We start from the raw sequence: 27,439 nt of genomic DNA, 5'->3' as shown, positions 1-27,439 counted from the left end.
ATTGTTTTGCCATTGATCCGACTGGGAGGTGCTTTGCAATGGGGAGTGCAGATGCTCTTGTGAAATGCTTTGTGTTCGTACTTTTACCAAGCTTGAAGCAAAGCAAAAGACCTAGAGTTGAAGGGACATGCAACGTGAAGAGGAAAAGATGCTGCTTTTCTGTGTGTGTAAGAGAGGAAAGTGTGGCTAAATAAGTGGGTTTTTTCTGGTTTATGACGCAAGTAAAAGAGGGGAATTTTAAAAAGCTAAAGAGGGCGGGACAGAAAAAGAGGAAAAGACTAATCTAGGAAAAAGGAGGACAGAGTATTCAGAAAGAAGGCATAGAGAACAAGTAAGGAGGAACAGAGCATACGAGAAGAAAATCAGGGAGAAGAACGGAGGAAGTGGGTGGTTTTCAACGAAGAGCCCGAAGTCTGATAGACAGTTTATTTGGGAGGGAGAAGCTGTTAGTAGTGCCTATGTGATAAGAGAAGAAACGAATCCTGAAAAGCTTCTGCAACGAGGAACTTCGATAGCTTTATACCTCAAGCGTGAAGAAGCATTCGAGTACTCTGATCCAATTCGCATTCAGAATCTTGTGAAGAGCTACTCTCAGTTTATCTTTTTCCCCATTTATATGTGGGTTCAAAAGACTCGTACAGTGGAGGACACCGATGCTGTTACTGAAGAGGGATTGACTGAGGAGGAGGCAGTTGCAATATATACTACTACCGTGCATTGGCTGGAGTCCAGAAAATTTTCACATATTCCATTCCCTCCTCTCTCATATAAGCATGATACAAAGCTTCTGATTCTTGCGTTAGAACGGTTGAAGGAGTCGTATAGTGTGGCTGTACGATTGAATCAACAACAGCGCGAGGAGCTTGGTTTGATTGAACATGCCTATGATAATCCACATGAGGCTTTGTCCCGTATCAAGCGACACTTACTGACTCAACGTGCCTTCAAAGAAGTTGGGATAGAGTTCATGGACTTGTATAGTTATCTGATTCCAGTTTATGAAATCGAGCCATTGGAAAAGATCACAGATGCATACCTTGATCAGTACTTGTGGTATGAAGGTGATAAACGACACTTGTTTCCAAATTGGATCAAACCTGCCGATTCTGAGCCTCCACCTTTGCTAGTTTACAAGTGGTGTCAAGGCATAAATAATCTGCAAGACATATGGGATACAAGTGAAGGAGAGTGTGTAGTGATGCTTCAAACAAGATTTGAGAAGTTCTTTGAGAAGATTGATTTAACCATGCTTGCTGGAAAGCAAACATTCCCTGGAAGGTTCCAGGCCTGCCTGTACCCATTGAGAATACGATCCTAAGATATGTGAAGTCCAAGGCTGACTGGTGGACGAATGTTGTACATTACAATAGGGAAAGAATACGCCGTGGTGCTACAGTAGATAAGACTGTGTGCAGGAAATATCTTGGAAGACTAACTCGACTTTGGTTGAAAGCTGAACAGGAATGACAACATAACTATCTTAAGGATGGTCCTTATGTGTACCCTGAGTGACAGTTGTTGCAACAGCACTTAAAGATTCAGCATAATTACCAAGACTTTACTAAAAACTGATTCAGAACTGCACCTTATGATAAATTTTGTTTGTAAAGATGTTGAGTTTGCCCAACAAAATTCTCTTCGTATTATGCAGTTTGCCTTTGAAGATGAAGTTAGCCTGTTGATGTTTTGAAAGGCAGAAATACATTGATGCAAACTTACAAACTTGCATTAGAAGCTCCTCATATTACTAATGTTGTGCATGAATGTACCCTGGTTATTTACAGATTTAGAGACTAAAAATGATACAGAAATAAAGCTTTCAAATTGACTTTGATATGCTAAATTGACCTTCTATCCTGAAATTATTCAAAGTCCTCTGTGGTCGCGACTTTGCTTTCAGAATCCTTCGACACCGATGTGTCATACTTGAAAGTATTTGGTTGTGGTGTAAGTGTGAGAGTGGAATTTTGATGTCGAGAAATGCTTAAAAATAGCTAAAAATTACAAATATCAAGGGAAAAATATTCAACGTCGAAGGCGGCGGCTCGACCTAGGTCGATTTTAAGCATCAAGTGCTTGACAGACGCCCGTGCGATACTTCGGGAAATTTAGTAATTTTTCGGTGTGCCTGTGCGAGTCAGGGAAGCTGCTGGCCAGTCTAGGATGCCAGGACGAGCTCAAAGAAATTTTTAGAACTGGATTCAGACATTGTATGCGAGAAAGGCCCAAAAAAGGGCCAGAAATGAAAGGATGGCCACTTGAGGAATGAAGGGGTGCCCTTCAAAGGGGCCACCCCCCCAAAAATCAAAATGAAGAGGAGGAGGGCGGCGTGCAGCAGCCGCGCGAGAAAAGAACGCCCCCCCCCCCCAATGGATGAGATTTTTTGCTGAGAGCAAGCCATAGCAATGACAAGGCAAGGCTGATCCACTCCTTCTCCACTCTGTATCGCCTTCTCTCACGCGTCAAATGGTGGAGTGTAGAGAGAGAGAGAAAATCAGCCTTTCTCTCTCCTCCCTCTCTCTCTTCTAAGGGCAAATTCATGTGGTGAAGAAGAAGAAGAAGAATGGAGGACGGATGCTTGTCCAATGAAGACCGGATTGCTCCGTGGTTCAAGAGGAAAGAAGATTGCTGATTCGGATTGTTATGGACATGAATGGCTACTGGAAATCAGTCCCGAGACATGGCAAATAAAAACCCGCAACCCGCAAAGAACGGTAATTTCATTTTTACAAAGGAAATTGATGTTTTATGCTTTGCATCATGGATACTTGTTCCCATGGGATGATTATGCATTATGTTGTTGTTTGCTATGAGTTTGATCAGTTTGTGCTCAGAAAATCAGAAAATTATAAGTATTGTGACTGAAATTAATGGTATAAAACCCGCAAAACACGCGAACTAGGGGAAAATTGGGTGTTTTTTAAATATAAATGGGAAATATAATAAGACACACCAACTAAATTTGTGTTTTTGCTACAAATGAACCTACGAGCCACAGCCCACAACTCATTTTGTATTTTTAGTTATTTAATATTGCGAAAAATACAAGAAAATTAGGGAAAATGGGTAAAAATAAGGGAAAAATAGGTTTTGAGTGTGCGAAAAATACTAAAAAATAAGATTCATGTTTGTATATGTATGGGGGGTCTAAAGTATGAGGTTTAGCCTCAGTTCAGCCCTACCTTTATGTTTTAGTGAGTTTTTATTGCTTTTTACACAAAAAAATGTGGAAAATGAATCCTAAACCGATCAATAATGCACAATCTAAACGCGTGAGGGGGTAGAGTGTATAAAAGGTGTTTAAATGCTGAATGAAATGATGAAAAGCTTGCTGGTTTTTATGCATACCATTTAGGTTGGTCGATAATTAAAAATTAAGGATCTAGTAGCACGAGGGTTTCTCGGTGCTAGATTCATGCAACGCCGCATACGAGCGATAGTCAAAATCATTGAAAGAAATGTTTTCCACATGTATACAAATGCTGATTTTCTTAATTGTTTGAGCACATGGGAATTCACAATTTGCATGAAGCATAAAATGATAAAAGGTGTCAGACAATACCTCCTGGATGCATAGCACCTGTATTCTCTAGATTGTGACCAATGTTGAGTGAGTAAGGTTGTCCAAGCTGTAGGCTAGACGTGGGTCCTAGGGTAAAGAAAGTGAGGAAAATGGTACATTCCTAGAACGAAATAATTGGTACCTTGAGAGGACTATATGCGCAGTGTTATATATGTTTAGCGACGCATCGAGGGGCCAATCCCCAAGATGTAGGAGAGTCGCAGTGAGGTAGCAGCAGTCAGCCGTGGGAGGACCTCCTATGTTTGTACTTCATGCCATTTGGCAATGTGCTGGGACTCCCTCTGAGGAGTGTTAATTGGGTTAGAGTTGGAGTATAAGATGTGATACAAACGCAAGATGTTTAGGAAGGCAATGTATGATGTATGTGTCATCAATGCTCCTAGCCGCGAGGCCGTGGGGTTGTTGAGTGCATGATAGAGGCCCGGCTAGTGCATGAGCCAGTGCCGGCCTGTTTTAGGTCCCATCAGTGGTGCGTCTGCCGGGAGCCACTTATAAGTGGTGGTTTTCGGATTTAGGGTTTCTAGGGACCAAAAGGAAGTTGGTTTACATCCTCTAACAGGGATCGTCAAGCCAAAATCCAAAAAGATGAATGGGCTGAGAGGGCTAGACAGAGGTTAGAGATCGTAAGCCATTATTCTCCTCAAAGGAGTAGTCTAGTACGTATACGAAGCAGTGGTATTAGTAACCCAACTGCTCTACATAGTCTGTTAGGTGCAAGAGGAAGCATAAGCTCTTCCTCTCCTCTACCAAGTCTACCCACTTTGAGTGGGGGTGTGAATCCGTCACTTCAAGCTCCTACTGCTAATCCGATTGTCACCATGGCACAGCCCATTATGATTCTTGTAGGGACGCCGGATTTACCAGCCTTAGGAGTTCCCTTGCCCATTTTTAATGGGTTAGCGGAAGAGGATGCAGAATTTCACATTTGTGAATTTCAGAGATTGATGTTAAATTATCGCATCCAAGACGAGGGACATCTCATGATGTTCTTCAATATGACGTTAAAAGGAAGGGCTGCAGTATGGTATCACAGCATAGAGTCTGGAACCATAACCACCATTGATCAATTCTATGCAGCTTTTCGAGCGGAATATGCCCCTGAAAGAGGTGGCCAATATTGGTTGCGGGTCTTGAATGTAACACGTCAAGATCCTCACGAGAATGTAAAAGCATATGCCAAGAAGTTGAAGGAAGTATTCCGTAAGTTGCAAACTTACATTCCCATTCCACCAGCTTCCCAATTGCAATACTTTTTGCATGGGTTGGATTTTAATATCCAAGTACAATTGAGCAGTGTGACCTTGGCAGATATAGACACCGCTATTATGTGGGCAGAGGGAGTAGAAGCACGATTACAAATGGCGTACTCCTCTCGAATGAATGTTAATGGGGGTTTAGTACCTAGTGGCAATCCATCATTGACGAATGGAAGTCAAGGGATGCCTATGACTAACCCTAATGGGAGAGGGAGTGTGTTTCGAATATACCTTTACTACCGGCTCCTCCCAGTGTGACTATGTCCATGGCAAGTCAGTTGGCTCCATCAAATGTTGGAGGCCAAGTTTCAAATTCGAATGTTGTTCCTGTAGGTCAACAGCCAATGCCAAATCAGATTGTTAGGCCAATGGAACTACGAGTTGATGATCGAGGCTATGAGTCGAGTGCATCTAATGTCCTTGGTGAAGTCAAGGATATGATGAAGCATTATACCGATATGATTTCCGAGCAATATCGACAAATAGCCGTTGATATTAATTTCCTAAATAAGCAACAAAATTTGATAGGGAGTCGACGCCCTGAGGAGGGTGGAACCTCTAGATTCAGTTGTAAATGGTGTGGTGGACAGCACTTCCCCAGGAATTGTCCAAATGTGAAATGTGACATTTGTGGAAAGTCTGGTCATCTAGCTCTCCAACAAGGGAGTAAACAACCAGGCCTAGTGAATCATAGAGCGCAAGGAAATAACTTGCAACAGAATGATGCACCTAGGCAAATATTGCAGAGGGGAAAAACAACTATAGAAGAGTTGCCACAAGGCAACGGGGTCAGCATTATTGAGGCTGTACGAGTCCATGATGTTGAAACCTCTAACTTAAGAGCCGTGACAAGAGGCCAAAAGGCTAAAGAGGTTGACAAAGATAAGGAAAAACCGGTTGAAGCAAAGGGTAAGGGGACACAAGTCCAGAGTCCTAGCATAGAAGGGGGACCGCTAAAGCCGGTTGACAGAAAAGGCGACCCTAAGAAGGATGAGGATATGCCCAGAAAGAAGGCAAGAGCCAAGAAAGAAGCATCGAAACCGCTCCAAAGACCAAAAGAGAGGATGGTTTGGTAAGAAAAGAGAGCTTTGGCTATTTATCATGATTTCGATTTAGCAAGTTCTCTTTGTGAAGTGAAACCAGATGTGAATCTCTTGCAATTGATCTGATGCCAGGAGGCATATTCCACGGTGGATTCCGTGAGGTTTTACGGTGGATTCCGTAAACTTAGATAACCGGGGCTCATACGCAAAGAGGATTCTTTGTGCGAGAAGTTGATGGGGACGCCTGTCCTTTTCGGGCGTTTCATTAATTTAGTGTGTACATGGGTGATTCCATAGCGGGTGATTCCGCAAAATGCATATTAAATTAATAAACGTTTATGAGTTTAGAGTGCGCACTCGTAATAAATTAAGGTTAGGATTTATTTCTAACCAGTTGATTTATTTATGTAGCTGAAGACTGCTAGGTATTCACTTTTGTCGGTTTAATTGTGTTATTTTACTAACGATTGTGAATGCTTCAGTTGATGTGTAGAGATAGCAGCAGTGGCGGAGGAAAGCATTGGAGTCTAGCGGGTTTTCGACCTTTGGACTATATTTTGATAGGCGCCACGCCTATATTTTGTTATGTCTATAGAGACATCGATTATTTATTATTATTTTGTATGCGCTTATGCGCCTGGATATGTTATTTTTATTTGGACATTGAGATTGGGCGTGCCAGACTCTTTGGGCACCGTCCATTAGCTTTATTTTCCTATTTTTGGTAGAAAGCAAACTCAAAAGCTAAAAGCTTGTCATATTTTTGTAATTGGGCTATTTTTGAGCAAAAAGATTGGAAATATATATTAAATACATGCTTTGTGAAGCGCTCACACAAGGCATGGGGGAGATTCAACCCAATTTGTCTCTTGTCTCATGTCGTGCTTGCTTTTACATTGGTTTTTGTGCTAAAAAGTAGAGTACTTTGTTCTTGGGGACCTTTGGGAATTCACTACGTGAGCTACCTGCGTCCGATCTGCGCACCATGATCAAACTATCTCCAAGAGTATGCAAGGAATTTAAGAAGATCCTACGTATCAAGTATATTGTGGAACCTCTGGGCATAGCACGAGTAGGGGAAGATTGGTTTGACCATGCTGAAAAGAACTGCCCTAGGGTTCCAGCTTATGTGGATGGAATATTAGTGGAACATGCCATTGTAGACACTGGATCCTCCGTCAATATCATGAGTTCAGAGTTGATGGAGAGGCTGGGTCTAGGCATCCAGAAAGATAGCACCACCCTTCTGAGAATGGCTGATGATAGTCTAAGGCAACTAGAAGGTTGTGTTACTAGAGTCCATGTTACAGTTGCAAGTGTAGAATGTTTCGTGGACTTTAGGATGATAAGATTTGCAGGACGCCCTAGCTATCGAGTCTTGCTAGGTATGCCTTAGATCTTACGAACAGACTGTCAAGTCGATATACCCGCTAGTCGAGTGGTTCTAGGTCGAGGTGCTAATCGAGCCGATGCTTATCCTGAGTCTCCTCAAAGTGAGAGATCTCCTTTATCTTCTACGGAATTAGAGACAATAGACAATCCATCTGGTAGTGAGACATCATCTAGTGATGAATCTAAAGAGGGGTCCACTACGGAGGATATCTATCAAATAACTCTAAATGAGCCGATAGAGCCTCAAGATAGGATAAGAGACACGGATGTGATTGAGTTAGACCTTGCACGCCGAATGATTCGCGGCCAATTAAATTAGGTTCCATGCTCAGTTCAGCAGAAAGCGAGGACTATGTGTCCTTGATTCAAGAATTCCGTGATATCTTTGCTTGGAGTTATGATGAGCTGAGAGATATTCCTCCCAGCTTGGCTGTTCATACTATTCCTGTAAAGAAGGCAGTCGTCCTGTGCGTCAAAAGGTAAGGCGTATGCCTTTCGAATTGAGGGACGGTCTGTTTGAGGAGTTGCAGAAGTTAAGGAAAGCTGGGTTAGTCTTCCCTGTACAACATACAGAATGGTGTTCACCCATTGTTATCACGAAGAAGAAAAACAACTAGATCCGACTATGTGTAGACTTTAGAGAACTGAATAAGCAGACAGTTAAGGATTACTATCCATTTCCGTTTATTGACCAGATTTTGGATCAATTAGCGGGTAGGGAAATATATTTGTTCATGGATTGCTTTGCAGGATATAACCAGATGGCAATTGCAGAAGAGGACAAGTTGAAAACTACTTTTATTACTGTCTTTGGTACTTTTGCGTACCATGTGATGGCCTTTGGTTTGTGCAATGCACCTGGATCGTGGCAACGAATAGGAGACAAGACCTTTGGTGACATCTCCCTAGATGAGTTGAAAGTATTTATTGATGACCTCGGGGCAGCCACTATGAGGGAAAGGATGTTGGTTATTTTGAGAAAGTGCTTTGAGCGTTGCAGAAAATTTTATATTACTCTTAACCCACGGAAGTGTATCTTTGGCGTACCTTATGGGCTATTGCTAGGCCATGTGGTCAATTCAGTAGGGATAGCAACTGACCCTAAAAAGATCAAGGTTATAGTTACTATGAGTCCACCACATACTCCAAAAGAGGTACACAGCTTTCTGTCTCATCAGTAGGGTATTATCGGAGGTTTATCAATGCCCTGGCAGAAAGAACGTGCCACTAACAAATTTATTATTCTATAACTGTCTATTTGCATGGAGTAATGCTTGCAAAATATCATTTGAGGATGTGAAGCAGGAGCTAGTAAAAGCACCCATCTTAAAAGCACCTAAAAGAGGTGAGGTATTCTATATATTTTCAGCAGCCACCATGTATAGTATCAGCTGCTGTCTAGCCCAAATCTGGGAGGAAAAGTGGTATCACCCGATAGCTTTTGCTAGTCAGAAATTGGGCATTTCAAAGATCAATTATACCTACATGGAGAATTTGTGTCTTGCGATGGTCTTTGGGACTAAGAAATTCAGGCACTACATCCTCTATGAAAAGGTAGTATTCTATAAGAAGGCGGAATGGCTGAGATTGCTTATGAATAAGCTACAGGCACCTGATCGTTTGGCAAAGTGGTTAATCGCTTTGCAGGAGTTCGACTATGAGATTAAGAGTAAGCCACCGAGGTTGCAGGGTATTGTGGAATGCCTTGTGGATTTTGGAGAGCCGAAAGAGACTTTGGCTGAAGGAAGCGATATTGAGGAAATGTTTAAAATTGATACAGCTTCTATCCCATCTTGTTATGCTGCCATTACGCATTATCTATCAACAGGAGAGACGGGAGCTGGTTTGTCAAAGTCTGAAAAGAGGAAAATCAAACAGCAAGCTTTGAAGTTTTCCTTGATCGCAGGGACGCTATATCGGCAAGGTGTTGATGATATCTATGGCCGATGTGTGATGCCTGACGAGGTTCCTTTTATCTTGGAGGAGTGTCATGACTCTGCATGTGGAGGGCACTTTGCGGGATGGTTGACAGCGCAGAAAGCTTTACGAGCTGGATATTGATGGCCGTCTATCTTCCAATACTCTTTTGAGTATGTAAAGAGATGTGATACCTGTCAAAGGCATGACAGTAGAGAGAATAGGAAACGTCCACTTACGCCCATCATGGCTATCCTTCCATTTGAGAAGTGCGGCATTGATTTCATGGGTCCTATCACCCCGTCGTCTACTACCCAGAAGAGGTACATTATAGTAGCCACTGATTATTTTACAAAATGGTCAGAAGCGCGGGCGATGAGGCTGGACAATGCAAAAGAGAGTGCAAGTTTCCTTTTAGAGCAGATTATCTACCATTTCGGTCCAGCGAAGGAACTAGTGTTGGACCGTGGAACGCATTTTTTGAACAAAGTGATCAAAAGTCTGACAGAAGCTTGGCAAATCAAGCACAATAAAACGACTCCTTATAATCCGCAAGAGAAAGAGACCATTAAAAAATATAACTAGCTTGTGTGAGAGAGCAAAGAAAAGAAGATTGAATCTTGCAAAAAATATGTCTCCAACATGTTGGGTATAAATATTCGAGAGAGTGAGGAGAGAATCAGTTTTTTAAAAGAGACCATGAATAAGAATGATATTTTGAGGATTCTTAGGTCACCTCAAAATATGGATTTGAGAGGCCCAACTCTCAAAGAATTAGTGGACTTAAAGGACACAATAAAACCAAATGAAATTGTAGAGACATGTGATACTGTGGACATTAATCGAAAAGGTTATCGGGCTATCTCAAGATTATGGTTTAAAAATCTAAAATGTAATAGAATAACTGCATTTGGGTTACCTCGAGCCCTAGGAGTATCAGTTGCAAGGACTGCCATGAATCGTAAGATTCCACAAGTTTTCGGGGAATACATTCATATTGAAGCATCTATGCCATATGAAAATACAAAAAGAAAATCTAGTTTTGAATACAATGTATTTAACAATATATGGGTTGATCTAAGAAGAGTGCAGATTACAATGGTTCACATGTATAGACTCACATTAGAGGAATATCACGATGTTTTAAAGTTTGCCTTGAAATCTGGTTCAAAAAGGACAAAACATGGAAAGAGTCAGCATTTGCATCATGAACGGGGCATTGGAAAGTGTTGGGTCTAAAAATTGGAGCAACTTGCACCCTTTAAGAAGAGCCCCAACTAGAGACTCTATAGATCTAAGTTTTAAAAAAACAATGAAGATATATGGGATCCAATTCTTTCAATTCCTCTTACGAATGTTCATATATGTACTTTGCATGCAGAGATTAGAATTATTGATAAACTTCTCAGGTTGCATCTTGACTATGCAAACTCAATTAAGTCTTTGTCTTTATCGAATGAATGTATTGACAAATGTGAGGCATTACTCTCCAAAATGGGTTTTCATGGAGGTCAAGTTCATTTAAGAAAAGATCCAACACTTTCAAGGAAAACAAGAGATGTCTTGGCTGATTTCTCAATGGGAGGCTCAAAAGCTAGACGTTTTTTAGGCAACCATACAGGAAAATAGGTGAGCATTACTTGGGAGCATTGGAGAGAGCTGTGTGGGATAACGACAAATGTTGCAACCACACCATGACTTGCATTTATAAGGACGGAGGTTTGGAGACACATTGATGTCTTCCTAAAGCTTCTCAAGCAGCAAACAAAAACGAACACTTATCTAGAAGAATGTTCAATTACAAATCTTGTTCAGGCAATAAAGGAGGCATGGGGAGAAAAAGATATCACTTTTTATTTGGTAAGAGAGAATATTGAATCAAAGCTTTCTTTGATAAAATTTCCATTGGGAGAAACTGATTGTTACTCTTATGAATTTGCAGTATATCCTTCATATCCATGGGCCTTACTTTGTGGAGGAGCAAGGCACCCTTGCAACTTATAGTGGCCAAGGCATGGAAAAATCTCACTATCAAGCATGTACAAGTTTTTTTTGAAGCACAAGACATGGAGGTGGAGTTACAAAAAGCAATGCTCTTGAGGAGCTATTCAATTGGTTTTTTCGATGACAGCTTCAAAGAATGAATACTACAACTTAAGAATTCATAGTATTTTTCGACGACAACTTCAAAGAATGAATACTTCAACTTGAAATTCAAGAAAGAAAAGTACAAAGCTAGCTCTCAGGAGCCTTTACATCATCCTCCCTTTCTAGGATATTTCCTCTATAACACATAATTTTTCTTCTCTTGTAGCCAACTATTGATTTTATATCAGTTCGATTTGCTGCCAAAGCATAAGATGAGAGGGCCAGAAAGTATCCTACTCTAGAAGCAGAGAAACCATGACCATAACCAAAAAACCTAATTGCCATAGTCTTGTCCAAAAGCATCACCTTGTGTGTATTATATTGTAACCCAGAGAAACCAAGTAGCCTTGTAAGTGCCTTAATAAAAGAAAGTTTAGAAGCCTTTTAGATGGAGAAACATTTGTGATCTGAGACAATCCAGAAACCATCAATGGTGGCTTGCCTTTGATTGGAGACTTCTTAGGCATTCCCACACTTGCTGCTGAACAAGGGGAGGAAGCTGTGGGAATTTCAGGGGAGAAGGCAGCACAACCAGAAGCTCTTGTTGACCCTGATGACAATCTTCTTCTTTTTTTAGAAGGGGTTACCTGGTCTTGGGAGCCTACAACATCCTTAGGTTCAGACATGAGTGAAAGTAAGATACCGCGTGAAAGTGTGCAACCACTTCATGAGTGATGCCTTCTCGCTTCGTATTTGCTAATTGACAATACGATGCGAAATTGGCCAAGTGACCTCAAGAACAATATCTTCTCGCTTCGTATCAAGGGGTAAACAAAATCACGCAAATTCACATAAGAAACACTGAAAGTGGATCTCAGCTCTAAACAAGCTTGTAAATTTGCAAAAGAAGTCATAAATGCTTGACCACCGTGTTTATATAGAGCGAAAAATATTTGCCATGTGCGATGCCATGTAGACAGCCACGTGGATGACCCGCGCAAAACCTACCCAATTAAACAATGCCACGTGTCATGGATCCCACAATTATAAAAGGTCGATTGTAGCTTACGTGGCTCACTTTTCAAATCCAGAGCATGCATACATAACCATGTCAAGATCAACTTCGCCCTATATCGGTCACCGCAATTACGGCACAAGGAGTTGTTTTTTTAACGTGCACTTTTAAACATAGTCGCACCATATCACTCACCGCAAATACGATGCGAGTAGGTGCTTTTTAAACATGCGCTTTATTGTTTTCGCGCCGTATCGAACACTACAAATCTGCGCTTCATTGTTTTCATTGTTTTTGCGTTGTATCGTTCACCACAAATGCGATGCGAGAGGTTGCTTTTTAAAAATTTGTTTCATTGTATTCGCGTTGTATCTGTTAAACCATGCTTTAGCCTATCACAAATAGGACGCGAGGAGTTACAATTTTGACCCACAATTTTTCCCTATCATTCCGTATTGGTCATCCGCAAATACAATGCGAGGACCCAGGCTTTTTCTCTTACTGCACCGTATTTGTTATTTTTATTTGGGTTACTTATGGTTTTTTAATATTCTAACTAGTCTTATTTTTTACTCGTGGTTTTTAAATGTTCTAACAAGTCTCATTTTTCTGCAGGTTCATGGCTAGGACAAAGCAGACAACAAGGAAGGTGTATATAGACAACAAAGAGAGTGAGGAGGAGACAAGGCTTTCAGCTTCTCAATCTTTCCATCTTGAGATCCCACCTGAGATCTCACCTATCGCTGGTTGCCCTCAGATCCCACCTACCCCTGGTTGCCCTTAGTCTCCTGCCATGGAATCTAAACAATCTAGTGCAAAGACAGTGTCTTCTCGTGCCCAGAGTAAGCTTCATCATGTACAATCATACCCTACAAAAAATGCTAAGTTTCCAACCTCCCTTAGAGCCCCTATTCAACAGACAGAGCAACCTGGACCCTCTTATGCCCATGGAGAAGAAGACCCTTCCAAGCCGAAGAGAAAGAGAAAGTCTAGATTTTTTTATGTTCAGAAATGTTTTAGTGAGATAAGAAAGGCACAAAGAGCTACACAGCATGTGATTCCAAAGACAGCATTTATTAGGGTTGTCAAATATATTTCTTTTAGATTATCAAGGGTATCCACTAAAGTTGGCATGCAAAAAAAATGGAAGCTTGCAGCCATTCTTTGCCTTCAAGAGGCTGCTGAAGACTTCATTATTGATTTTATGAACAATGCTTACATTGCTGCTGCCCACGCTCATAGAATGACTTTGATGAACAAAGACCTTAGTATGGTTAGCAGAATTAGGTATAGGTTCAATAAGGTATTGAGGCCCTTGCCCACTACTGATAAAAAAGCATTTGAGATCCTTAACGTTCCTTCAAAATTGTCTAGGAGAGCGAAACGGCCAATGATTGAGGACGTGACACATTTATACCCTGCAAAGATCACCTCCGAATAAGTGTTTGCCTATCAAGAACCTAAAGAAGTCACCCATCAAGAATGACGACAAGAGACTATAGAATCAGAGGATAAAATTTGCAAGAGAAAAATCGATGTCCTTGGTCATGTCAATCTGAAGAGAATGGATGAGGTATAGGGGCAAATGGTTGTGAATGTCTCTTGCACTTCTTCAGAAGACTATCTTAGTATTTTCCTTAAGGACAAAGGAATGTTTATTAAGAAAGATATTCAGTTGTCATATTCAATAGTCTTTTGTTACATAAGGTAAGGATTTTTTGCTCAAATTTTTTTAATGGAATGATAGTGTTGTTTTGTTCATTTCAATTGACATTCATTTGGTTTTGCTTTTGGTTTGAGGGCGTTGATTTTTTCTCTTAGCTAAGAAATCTCTAAAACTATATTTATCATTCATCCACTGTTATCAGTGGAAATTTTTTCAAAATCTTGTTCAAATATAGAATTATTTTTCAAATCATTCGATCCAATTACAAGCTACCATTTTTTCTCCTTACGTTGAAAGGTATGCAATTTTACAAACGGTTTAATGTATACTTCTTTATAATATGCATTTCTTACTAACATTTTATTTTGCAGAGGACATTGGAGCTTAATATATGCTGATATTCTCACTCAATAAATTATCCTTATAAACTCTCTTAGGGGTATACACAGTCAAGCAAAAATGTGTGTTGAATAAAATCCTCACTTTTTGGTTTATTGTTTATTTTATTTATTGTACTTTTTTTATAACATGTTTTCATTTACAGTGTTGGGAGGTTGGTGGTAACCTTTTTGGACACTACATATGAGGATATTGCTGATCCTCAAAAACCGTATAGTTTTCTCTTACAAGAAGTGCCCTTACAAAATGATGTGTATTCTTGTGGATAGAGAGTAATTTCAAATGTTTGTAGGACAATAGATTCAAAGATTCTTAAGATAGATGGGGTTAATGTAAGTATCTTTCACATTCTGTTTTGAGCAACGTTATTAGATTTTGAGCAACAACATTATTATCAAATTTTATAATCATTCCATTTGTTTGTTTTTACTCCCTACAAGTACGAACTATTACTCACCTTACAACTTATTACAATTTTCCTTGCAGTGCAAATATTACCATGATTCATACACATGGTGGATAAGAGAGAGATGTATTGAGCTAATTTTGGATAGGGCAATCATGCCAGTCGACCCCGACTCTCCTCCACATAAATCCTTAACTAAGAATAAGGAAAAAGGCAAGTCATCTTGAAAGACAAGTAAGGCAAGCTTCACAAAGACAGAAATGCCAACACTTTTTCATCCATCTTCTCATCTACCCCCTCAAGAGAAGAGGGCCCCTGTCCAAGTTAAATTCTTCAACCAACAAAAAAAAAAGCCACTGCAACTGCAAGATCTATCTTTTCAAAAAGTGATGAAGAAGTTACAATGAAGAAAGAAGACAAATAGATACAAATGGCAAGATCTTTGTATATCTACACTTCAATTTTGTAACTCTTCATTCAATGAAATTTTTTTTGTCCAAAGTAATGTTTTCAATTTTATGGCTCGAAGCTTACAATTGAAGGAGACAAGCAACTCATACAGGAGAAAAAGTGTTCAGCTCTTTTCCCTACTACTTTACCGTTTACTTTGAACTTATATTCTGGGGATGTACAGTCTAGCATCTCCAAGGTATCTCTTACGTCTTTAAGATTCCGATTGGAAGTGATATTTACCTCCTTTTCTATAACTTGCACCTTAAGATTGAATAGCATGCAATCTATATCTCAATTCAAGGGAATCCACATGCCTAGTTTAAGTTTGTATCTCCTATAATCAAAACCCAAAGCAAGAGTTTGTGGTGCTATATTATAACACAGAGACAAGGATTGGGGGCATACAATACACCTCATGGTGTCGCCCTTATGGTCAACATCTCTAGATTTCCAAAGCTTCCCTATAATGTTATCTAGTTCTAGGCTTGCACAATTTCTACTTAGCCAAGATACTTTTGTTCTTTGTAAGTTTGCTATTTTGAAGCAACCCACAAAGATATGTAAGGGGATAAACCATGACAGGCATATTCTTCTTGAGATCCTTCCAACTTTCATGGACTTTTGAATATCTTGACATATTTTGAATTTAAAACTATGCATGGTTGCCTTATCAAAAACCTCCCAAATAAGAGAGGATAGACTTGGCAATGGAAAATTCTCGATATGTCCATATTTAACCTCTTTAGATGGAACCATATATTGTGCATAATATATAAAAATTCTTCTCTCACTGAAAGAACCGACGGTCTCATCAGCATATATAATGTCTGCAAATGCCTTATGAATCGCATTCAAAGTTCCACTCAAACTCTCCACATGTTGCCATTCAATACTTGTTGATGGAAATATATCTACAACAAAGAATTCAATATTAATACTTGCTTAATTTATATAAAAAAATCAAATATGGTATCAACTTAAGACTTACAATGTGTTTGCTAGTAAACACGTTCATTAGGAGATATGTGCATATCCTTGGCCATGTAAACATGTTGCGCTTTAACTAACCACCCTGCATGTGTAATTTTGAAAGCAATGATATGCCCTTTCCAGTGATGTTTTATATCCTCTCTTTTTCTTCTTTTGACCTTGTGAGAGCCTTTGCAAGAGGGCAACATGGTCACCCAATCGTTTATGCAAAAGGTTTTGGCCTCCCATTTTCCATCTACTCCTTGGCCATAGATAGTGCAAGAGGGCAACATGGTCACCCAATCGTTTATGCAAAAGGTTTTGGCCTCCCATTTTCCATCTACTCCTTGGCCATAGATAGTGTAAGAGTTTACTAAACGAGACAGGCGCATTTTGGATGCCATACTTAGATTGAAATCGCAAAGAAAAGCGCTCATTGAGAAAGGAAAATGAGCAAAGAAAGAAGCTCACCGAGAAAGATGAATGAACAAAGAAGAAATAGTGAAAAGACTAATGAAAATATAGTCGGGGCGCCAAAAGCTCCCGACTTTCAGAAAAGTTAGTATTAACTTCACAACATCGTTATCAGAACTGGTATTGTCAGATTTTATAATTAAATAAGGACTTCGGGACCATCAAAACATGGCAGTGTTTGGAGATTTTGGCTAAAAGAGAGAAGAGAACCACGGAGTCGACTCTACTATCTCCAAAAAGGAGGAAACAAGAATACCATACTCTTGCACATGTGGCAAACTCTCTTTGGCCCGTTCCTTAATCTCGTGATTAACAAAAGTGCATTTTTGGAAGCATTTTTGGCCCTAATAGTTTTAAAAGGGTGTTAATCATCATCATCAATATCATTGGATACTATTTTTTCTTTCCATCTACCATATTGGTAAGTCTATTGATTTCTAGTAGTGAGCTAGGTATAAGTGTGTTTAGTGGAAGTAATATGTGGTTAAGTACTTGGATCAAAGCTAGTTTGATCTAGATTGGATGATTCCAAGTGAAATGGGTCAAGTTAATTCTAAGTGATATACAACCACATGATTCATCTATATAGATTGATCCTATAAGTCTAAGGATCAAATCCAGATGATGTAGTTTCAATTGAAATTTATGAGGATGAGTCCACACAATTTGAGTTATATCTACATGTGTAAGTTGAAGTGGATGAAGTGATTGAGCATACGGGATGTGAAATTTATTCCATGAGTAAAGTGATATTAGTTTAATGGATTTGAGCCCATGATTGGTTGAATTCATTATAGATGGGTTGGAGTACACAAGTGCATTGAGTCCCACTTGATGAATTTATGAGGGTGATTCTAAAGTGGGATCAATCCTATGAGTGGACAAGTCTTAAATGAGTAGCAATAGTAATAGCAATATCAATAGTAGTATCAGATAGTAGTGGAAATAGAAATAGTAGTAGTAGTCAGTGTAGTAGTAACAGTAGCAACAAGAGCAACAATAGTAGTAGTACCAACAACAACAGTAGTAGTAGTTGATGTAGTAGTAGCAGTAGAAACAAGAGCAACAATAGTAGTAGTACCAACAACAACAGTAGTAGTAGTTGATGTAGTAGTAGCAGTAGAAACAAGAGCAACAATAGTAGTAGTACCAACAACAACAGCAGTAGTAGTAGTAGCTATAGTAGGAGCAGTAGCAACATCACAATAGTAGTAGTAGTATTAGTAGTAATAGTACCGACAACTGTAGTAGAGCTTGAGCTTGATCAAGATGGATCATTGAGTTGAATGATGGCTTCATCATCATATGTAGACCTCCAACCACAAAGAGATATTCTCTTTCTCTACTTACACTCATTGTGCATATTTAGTTTTTTTTCTCCCTTCTCTTAATAGGATTGAATAAGCCCCCCCATAAGTATGATTGCTTCCTTTTGTTCTCCACCAAAGGTTGTGGGAACCTTGAATGGCCTTCCCTAGTAATGGGTGGGACTATGGATTTCCTACTATAGTCTAGATTTATGCAAAGAGGTATATCAGTGTGATGGCCATGACTTGGAATTGATAGTGCTTAGATTGATAGAATAAATGAGGAATGTATTGATGATGAAGGTGCTAGTCGCTAGGACTACTCAACTGAAATGGTGATGATGGTGCCAAAAGATTAAGGTTAACTAGACAAGATGATGATGCAAGCAATAACATCAAGGATGGAAGTGTAAGTAGCAATGATTTCAAGCCATGACAATGTTAGGGGCATGGAACAATGATGAACCTTAAGCCTATAAGTTTGGAGGGTAGGTCAAGACAATGGGTAGGTCAAGACAAGATGGCTATGGTGACTTGAATTTGGTGATTCAAGATTCCTACATTATGAGTTTGATGGGTCTCTTGGAACATTATGGTTTCAATCATATTATGCTCATAATCCAGCTAGTTTTTGTAGACTTTATGTAGCACATGATGTAGCTAGTTATGATGGTTATGCTTTTCTGGGTTATGGATGGAGTAGGGGGGAGAAATTGTATCATACTTACACTTGTGTAGTACAACTCATGAAAAACTTACTTTTGATTAAAGGGTAGGGGGAATTCCACTCATAGTGGCTTACAATTAGCATAATTGATTTTCTATTTTGGCACTCAGGACAAGAGCCACTCATGGTGGTATGGTCACTTGTCATGGTGTGGCTAGTTTATGGTTGGCTCATAGCCAGTAGGTCTTGTGTTAAGGGTCCTATTATATGGCTTGTGACTAGACCATGTAATCCTCAAGTCACTCATCCCACTCCTTTATGTCCACCTCAAAACTCCACTCCAAGAGAGCAAGGTAGAGAACAATAAGAAGCTGAAGAAGAGGAAGAAGAAGAGCTTCTTCCTTCTCAGTGAGTGATACATATCCATATATTTCTGTGTATCGACATGTGTGTACGTATCTTGGACTTTACTTTTTTTTTCTATCTAACATATGCACACATATGGATATACACACATAAAATTATGATTTTGTAAGGTACAAGTACTTGAGAGGGCACAAATGTTGATGGAAAAGGAAAAATTAACATTTGAATAGGGCTTCATTCTCTAGGAAAATACAAGAACAAGATGTCGCAAAACAGCTAGGATCCCTTTAGGGTAGTATCTAATAACATTCACTCGAAATAATGATTGCTAAATTTATTTTTTACTCTATTAGTTAGCATTCATCCAAATAATTGATGAACATCCAAATAAAACAAGTTTTGACCAAATTCTGTTGATCCAAAACCAAGATGTATATGCAAAATTTGAAGTCTTTTCAATCATTTTAAAAGATTTTTTTTTGCATCCTCTCCTCTCATCTTACCTTCTAATACATACTAGCTATTCCTTCTTCCACTTCTAATTTTTATTGGTAAATATTAAACTCAAAGTGGGTCATCTGGAGCTCGATGCTAGCTACTTCCTAGAAACTTTGCTGATAGGAAAGAAACCCTGACTTCAGGTTGATCCTAAGTGGGAAGGACTGGATACTTCTACTCGAGGCAGACTCAGGAAGACCTAGATTGCAAAACCTATGACATTCCTTGCGAGTGCCAGGTGGCACTTTCTAGACTCTCTTCCCGATGGGCTGCTAAGACGTGTCCCACAGGTGGACGAGCGGACATGTTACAAGTACTTGCTCCTTCTCTTCTCCTCTTGGATGCATGCAAAGTGATTTAGAGTTTGCTATTGCTAGTCTTTGCTGCTTACACTTGTAGTTCAATAGTAAGTCAAAGCAACAAAACAATTGTTTTTTCATTGTAGAGGCTTGCTTTACACTATAGAATGAATTTGAACTTTGTGATACTTGTACTTTTGTTTATTTGAGGCTAATACCACAAATACAATACAAGCATAAGTTTCTCTTACTATGTTTATATAATTAAAAATATATTGTTGTGTATTTTGAGGCTTGTGACACTGAAGGATTTAGGATTTACGATGCTTGTGCTTGTATTGTATTAAAGGTTGGGCCTTGCATACATAGTATAAATTTTCAATCATATTTTTACCTCAATACTCTCATGTGGAGATTATTGTTTTTTGATTTTGATGATGGCCAAAGTTGCAAAAGCAACAAAATCACCTAGCATGTGAGAAGGTGACTTGGATCAAAAGAAGCCCAAAGAATTATTGGAGAGGAGAAACCAAGATTTGGCAAACAATGTTTTTCTAAAATGTCATCCAAGGTGAGGAGGAGGATGAAATAAAGGGAGAGTAACTCTCCCTTCAAGATGTTAAAGTTTTGTGCCCAAATTGATTCATTTGAGAAAAGTTGTTTTGCACATCAAATAGGTCAAAAGCAATATCACCTCTAAATATATAAATTAATCTCTAACACAAGGTACTTCATAGGTTCCTTCTAGCAAGGTTTATCCAATAAGAAATAATACTTTTGAAGAATAACACAAAGGCCGTGTACGTTTGTTCGAACCTAAAACAACATGACATTGACTATAGGCACTAGACGGGCCTCCATAACACTCACAAGACAACCCCACATGGCCTCATGGCCAAGAGCATCTAAGGGGCACACTACCCTAATCACTACTAGAGATATTGCGTTTGTAATGGAATGTAGTCCAATGATTGCCCTTGCCTACTCCTCAAAGGGAGATCCCATACATCTTGGTATAATATACCATGTAACACACACATAAAGGAGACACCCCTCCCAACTGAATGTCGTGGCCCCACTGCAACTCTCCTACATCGAGAGGATTGGCCCCTCGATTGCGCTGCTCTAACATAAAGAACATATGAACAATCTCTACTCTTATATATTTTGAATGATCCACGAGATTTGATCTTTCCTTACCAAGCTTGCCCTAAGAAACCATTCATCTACCCTATAGCTTGGGTTTTCTTTCACACTCCATGTAGATCAATGTTTGGAAAGTAAGTGCAATGCATCTAGGTTTGATACCATGTTATGCTCAATGCAAGTGTGGATGACCATTGTGCTCAAGCATTTTATCATTAGAAACTAGCTAGGTGAAGTGCAAAAACAACCCTTCAATGATCTTCCAACTAATCGTACGTGTGGCGTTGATAGAGACTAGCACTAAATTTCTTCATGCTACTAGTCTCCTTAACTCAAACGATAGTCTCTCCTATACGTTATGCATAGACCAATAGATCATAATTTGCATCATTTTTAGCAACTGACCACTTTCACAAACCCTCTTCCCTCCTACCATTTAGGTATTTCATTTGTTGGATAGGTGTAGGGTCCATTTTTATGTAAGTTTTCATGTAAAAATTAAAATAACCATACTAAAACATAGAAAAAAGTCTTGACTGAGGCTTAATCCTCATGCTCTAGCCTTGTTATATGTTCACAAATATAAAGTGTATTTTTTTCTAATTTTTTAGGCATAAAAACTAAAGTTATCATATTTTTTCCATTTATTTATTCATAAAAATGTGATATTTTCTTATTTATGTATCTTGACTAATCATATTGATTGAGCATTGATTTTTCTTAGTTTTTAATCCCGTATGCATTCCATTTCCCAACCCGAAACGAAAAAAATTCTCATTTTCCTTCATTTAAGACCCATTTTGGATTTTAAATTATTAATTATGACTGTGTATGACTACGGTTCTGCATTTTTTCATGTACAACCCTCAAACATAATTCAAACATGATTCATAAAAATTTTCTTTCCATACGCACATCATTAAAGCCATCAAACATCAAAACATTGCAATTTTCTTTGTAAAAATTGAGTATACTCCTTATTTGCATGTTGCATGTTTTTATAAAATGCTTTTAAGAAACCAACGGACCCATCATCAATTCCATGATTGATCTTGACATTTCTTCTCATTCTCCTTTCCATCTTGGAGCAATCCAACAAGCATCCTTCATTGCATCCTCTTCTTGATTTTCTGCGTGTGATTAGCCCCTTAGAGGAGAAAGGAGGAGGAGAGAGAAAGATTGATATCTCATCTTTGCATCCACACAACCATTATGCAAGGCTGAGGTGGTGATCGGGAGCAAAAATATGGAGAAATGGCTTGATGATCTCTGTTGCATAAAATATTTAACATATTTGTAGCTCCCCATTAGCCCTCCATCAAAATCGTCACCAAATGGAGGGGGGGACATTCTACCTGGTGCCATTTTGAAATGGTCCCCCCCCATAATCACAAAATTTTATTAAAATTGGGGGCCCAAGGCCCCCGAACAATGCCCAAGCCCCAAAGTGTTTTAACTTTGGTCCTTTTGACTTTGTCATATCCGACCTCTCGTCTTTCGACTTCCCGACTTCCGTTTCGACTTTTGAAATTTTTTGCCCGCCCAATTTAGGGCCCCACATTGCTGGCTCTTCAAAATCCGCAAGTGCTCTTCCTAAATTCTTTGAAATCCTATCTTCTCTGGCTCGTAAGAATTTCCAAATTTGTCTTTTCCGCTTCTGACGAGGTCCAGTTCCCACCTTAAATTTGCTCTTCTCCACATCTTTCCCGCGGGCTTTAAATTCCACTCTCATTGGCGACCATGGGATAGGGCGACTTAGCCTATCAAATCCTACGAATAGATCTGCACAAACAACAATCAAAGAAAGCATCAAGCTGCCACAAAAATTATAATCAACAAAGCACAATAACATCTCTCACCCTATCCACTGATAAAATCAAGGCATGAAAATCCACAAGGGATAGGCCTAGCATAATCTAACAGAAATACAAATCAGGTCTCTAACCAACTGCCCATCGCTAAAAAGCTGATCAAAGAGGCCATCGTAGTGGTGACCCGAGCTACCTACCTAACTGAGGAAAAATCGACCAAGACCTTCTACTAGGTAAGGACTCATATAGCTTGGTCATCATATTTTCATTGAATCACGTTTTCCATTCAAGGTTTCCATACTTGTGCATGTAAAAAGGAGGAAGCTAAGCATAGGGTGACACAAGGAGAACAGGGCATCGGTCTTAGGTCCTGACCTGGTACCCAAGCACCTACCAAGCTCTCACGAGGTAACACGTAATCCTTTTTTAATTCTTTCTTCTATTTTCAACCTTTGTTTCTTTTCTTTTTAGCTAGCTGCTACCCCTAGGAAGGCAAGGGATCACCTCATCCCCAATAACCTTCCAAACCTAGGAAGGAAAGGGATCAGCTCATCCCCAATAACCTTCCAAACCTCCACAAGCCAATAAGCAAGTGCTTGTAGGAAAGCTTTTTCTTTTTTCTTTGCCTTTTCTTATTGAGGGGTTAGAACCCATTTTTACACACCTCCGTAATTTGTATTTTAAGATAGATTTAGAACTTGCTCTTCTCTTTAATATTTTGGTAGGACTCTCTAGCTACCTCACACTAATAGGGATTCCTAGGACAAGTGCCTAGCAAGCAGGCAAGACAGGGTCACAAGGACTACTCTCTAGCACATGTTTTTATCACCTAACAATGTCCTCAGGAGGTAGAAGACTACTCAAATCTCCCCTAGATATACCTACCCTAAATCAGGGACTTCATGCCTTGGTTGCCAATCCCCACAAACAAAAAGAAATTTACCCCTACATACACATATAACATTATCTGCTTAAGGGAAAAACTCAGAAAGGAGATGATACCACCTGGAATGGCCACAAAAAGCTCCTCCATAGCAAAGGCTCCCTCAAGTGACTTCGTGAACTTGTGTGATACAATCACGTAAACAAAAAACCATTAAACATACCTGCACCAAACAAACATATGGCTCACTTGGCCTAAGGAAATATCATAGTTTACACCTAACAAAACTGGCCCTCTTGACTGAAAGAAATAAAGCATTTAAACTCGACAAAAACCCTACAAAGAACCAGCCCTCTTGGCCCAATGGAATCAAACAAAACAACTTGTATATATCTCCCCTTGTAAAATCTTATTAATATACAACAAGATGCTCCATCCCAAGGAAGAAATAGGGCTCCTCCTCTCAACTAAATGCATCAAATTGTGACCCATACCTCCTACATAAATAGCAAGAGGTGTATGCATAGCATGTCACGTGACCAACCTATGGGTCCAAGATAACAAAGGAAAAAGTGTCTGAGCCACTCTTTGCAGCACCCATGCTAACCATCACCGGCCATATAGGGCATGTTCTAATAAAATCCCCCATAATTAATCGGGTCCTATCTCATCATTAATAGATATATCCAAACTAAGACCACAATTGAAGAAAAAGTATTCTTCATAAGCAAAGTTTGCTAATGAGTCCACAAACTAATTTCAATAAGGTGGAACCAGCTAAAGAGACACTCTCTCAAACCTATCAAGCATGGTCATAGCAGTGCGATAATACATAGAAAGAATGGGATTATGTACTATGTAAGTCTCATGAGTTGGTTCAGTACCAATTGGGAATCCCCCTTTACTAACAACTGATGGATATTGCCCTTCTTAGCAATATTCAGGACCATGCTTAAAGCTTTTTATTCCACCATGTTATTGGTAAATCCTTCTCCAAGATAAACAACTAATTTCATCATAACTCTACGTCGAGGATCTCTAATAATCACCCCTATACTCCCTTTCTTTTTGGGACTCCTAGACGCTCCATCAAAGTACAATGTATACATTGAAAATGGGTTCACATAGCAAATCATCGTCACCTCTACTCATAATTATGATAGTCAAAATTTAGCATATTCAGAGGATGTACTAAAGGGTCCATTCCACCTTCTTCATTGAATATAACAGGGATGCTTGTAAGAATTCATAATTAAGCAGTCATACGATAGAAGACTTTGATTTCTCAGACAAATGATCCATCCTCTTTCTCAATCACTTTATATCCTTTACTCCACCATATAAGCTTTCCCTAACGACATCGATGCTCCAAGTTTGGGTGTTCCAAAGTAAGGAATAAGCAGCCCCATCAAGCAATGTTTTCTCTTGTAGGTTTTTGATCAACCTCGCATTGACCTGCAAGGTATTTATTTCATTAGTGCATTTAGAGATAATAAAGTTTAATCTTATTAAGATTAACCTTATTTTTAAACTCCACTCCCTCAAGATCAGCCAAGTAATGCCGTGAACTTATTTTTTCCTATTCTTTTGATCTTGTAGGGACCGTTCCATTTGGGCTCAAGTTTTCTTGGAAAAAATTCTCTACGTGCATCATAATGTAGAACTAATTGTCCCTTCTTAAAGGTATATTTCTTCACTTTTAAATCATGCAACTGCTTCATCCGACACTTAGCCACTTCTTGGTACAACATACTCTACAATTTGAGCTCATCCAAGTAGGCCAGAGTCATAAAGCACTCAAAGGGTACATCCTCATCAACCAAAGAATGATTGATTGTGAATCTTATAGTCGAGAGCTCAATCTATATGGACAAAACACACTCCTCCCCATAAACTAGCTCTTGAATGGGGTATGGCCTTGGGTGAGTTACTCATAAATATATGTGTGCATCACGTGGATTCAAAATAAGGTATTTTTAAAATACAATTTTTATAAAATTCAAGAAAAACTCATAGATAAGGAAATTTATAAACGCACATGATATAGAGGATACACATATAGTAACTTCCCTGAGGGTATGGCCAGTGGATTTTTTAAACCTCATGTTATATACGCACAGTGTCGCATATAGTTTCTTATCCCATTCTCGCTTCTTTTCTAATAGTATTTTTGATAAAATACCCACAAGCTACTTGTTAGTACTTTTAACTTGCCCATCTTATTGTGGGTTATAAGGTGTTATCTTATTATGTTTAATTTTCCACATGTCAGTGAAGCTTTTAATCAGCTTTCTTAGGAAATGGGTTCCATAGTCCAATACTAATTCTTTTGGTGAACCATATTGACATATAATGTGCTTCTAGTAGGAAACTAGCAGTCTCCTTTGCATCATCCTTCCTCATTGATTGCGCTTCTGACTATAAAGTAGTCAGTCGCCACTATGATATATCTCTTATGTTTAGAAGATGACAAGGTAATAGGACCCAAAAAGTCGATGCACCACTTCTCAAATGGAAGTATAGCCATAATTAGAGTAAGTGGCCACTTTCTATTCTGCTACTATCATGTCATTGACAAGTATCACATCACATAACATACTCGAATGCATCTTGAAAAATGGGCGGCCACCAATATTTGGCTCTTAAATCTTTTTGGGCAACAAAATGCTATCCACAAGTGGAGTCATGACACTCTTCCAACATGAATGGAACCTCGTCAACAAGCATCACACATTGGCGATAGATATCATCAAACCCCTACTAACATAGTGTTTTTGTGATCAAGGAAAATTTCAAAGTCCTATCTAATTTTCCTCTTTTCTAATTATGATAAACTAGCTCTAGTCTCTCCTATTTATAAGTAATGTCTGATAGTAGCATACCAAAATGAAATGGAGGCCATATTAATTTAAAGCATTTCCTCAATATCACTTCCTTCAACTAAAGTCTCTTTTGGCTCCCCAAAATTCACAAGGCATTCCAAAATACCTTGTAGATTTGATGGCTTACTTCTAATCTTATAATCAAATTCATGAAAAGTGATTAATCACTTTGCTAAACAATCAGGAAGATGTAGCTTGTTCAACAACAATCTAAGCCCCTCCACCTTCCTATAGAAAACTACCTTCTCATGCTGAATTTTTTAGTCGCAAATACCATTGCAAGGCACAACTTCTCCATGTAGGTGTAGTTGATTTCTAATATGCCCAACTTCTATTTAGCAAAAGCAGTTAGATGATATCATTTTTCCTCCCAGATTTGGGATAAACAACAACTATTACTATACATGGTGACTGTTGAAAATATACGGAATACTTTGCCCCTTTTAGGTGCTTTTAAAATTGGTGTTTTTACTAGCTCTCCTGTTTCACATCATCAAAAGCTACCTTACAAGGGTTATTCCATACAAATAGATAGCTAAAGGATAGAAGATTTGTTAGTGGCCACATTCTTTCTGCCAAGCCATTTATGAACCTCTGGTAGTACCCTAGAGATGACAGAAAGCGGTGTACTTCTTTTGGAGTGCATGGTGGACTCATGACGACTATGACCTTGATCTTTTCAGGGTTAGTTGCAATCCCTACTGAACTAACCACATGGCCTAGTAATAGCCCATAATACACCCCAAAGACGGACTTCTGTGGGTTAAAAACTATGCAAAATTGTCTACATCACTCAAAACACTTTCTTAAAATAATCAATTTCCTTTCTGTTATGGTGGCTACCCCTAGGTTATCGATAAATACTTTCAACTCCTTTGGGGAGATGTCACCAAAAGTCATGTTTGTTGTTCATTGCCAT

The sequence above is a fragment of the Lygodium microphyllum genome, chromosome 7, assembly GCF_053477565.2.
Source record: "Lygodium microphyllum isolate KBCC chromosome 7, Lygodium_microphyllum_v1.1.10, whole genome shotgun sequence".
In the NCBI taxonomy this organism is placed as follows: Eukaryota; Viridiplantae; Streptophyta; class Polypodiopsida; order Schizaeales; family Lygodiaceae; genus Lygodium; species Lygodium microphyllum.
This window is presented reverse-complemented; position numbering follows the sequence as displayed.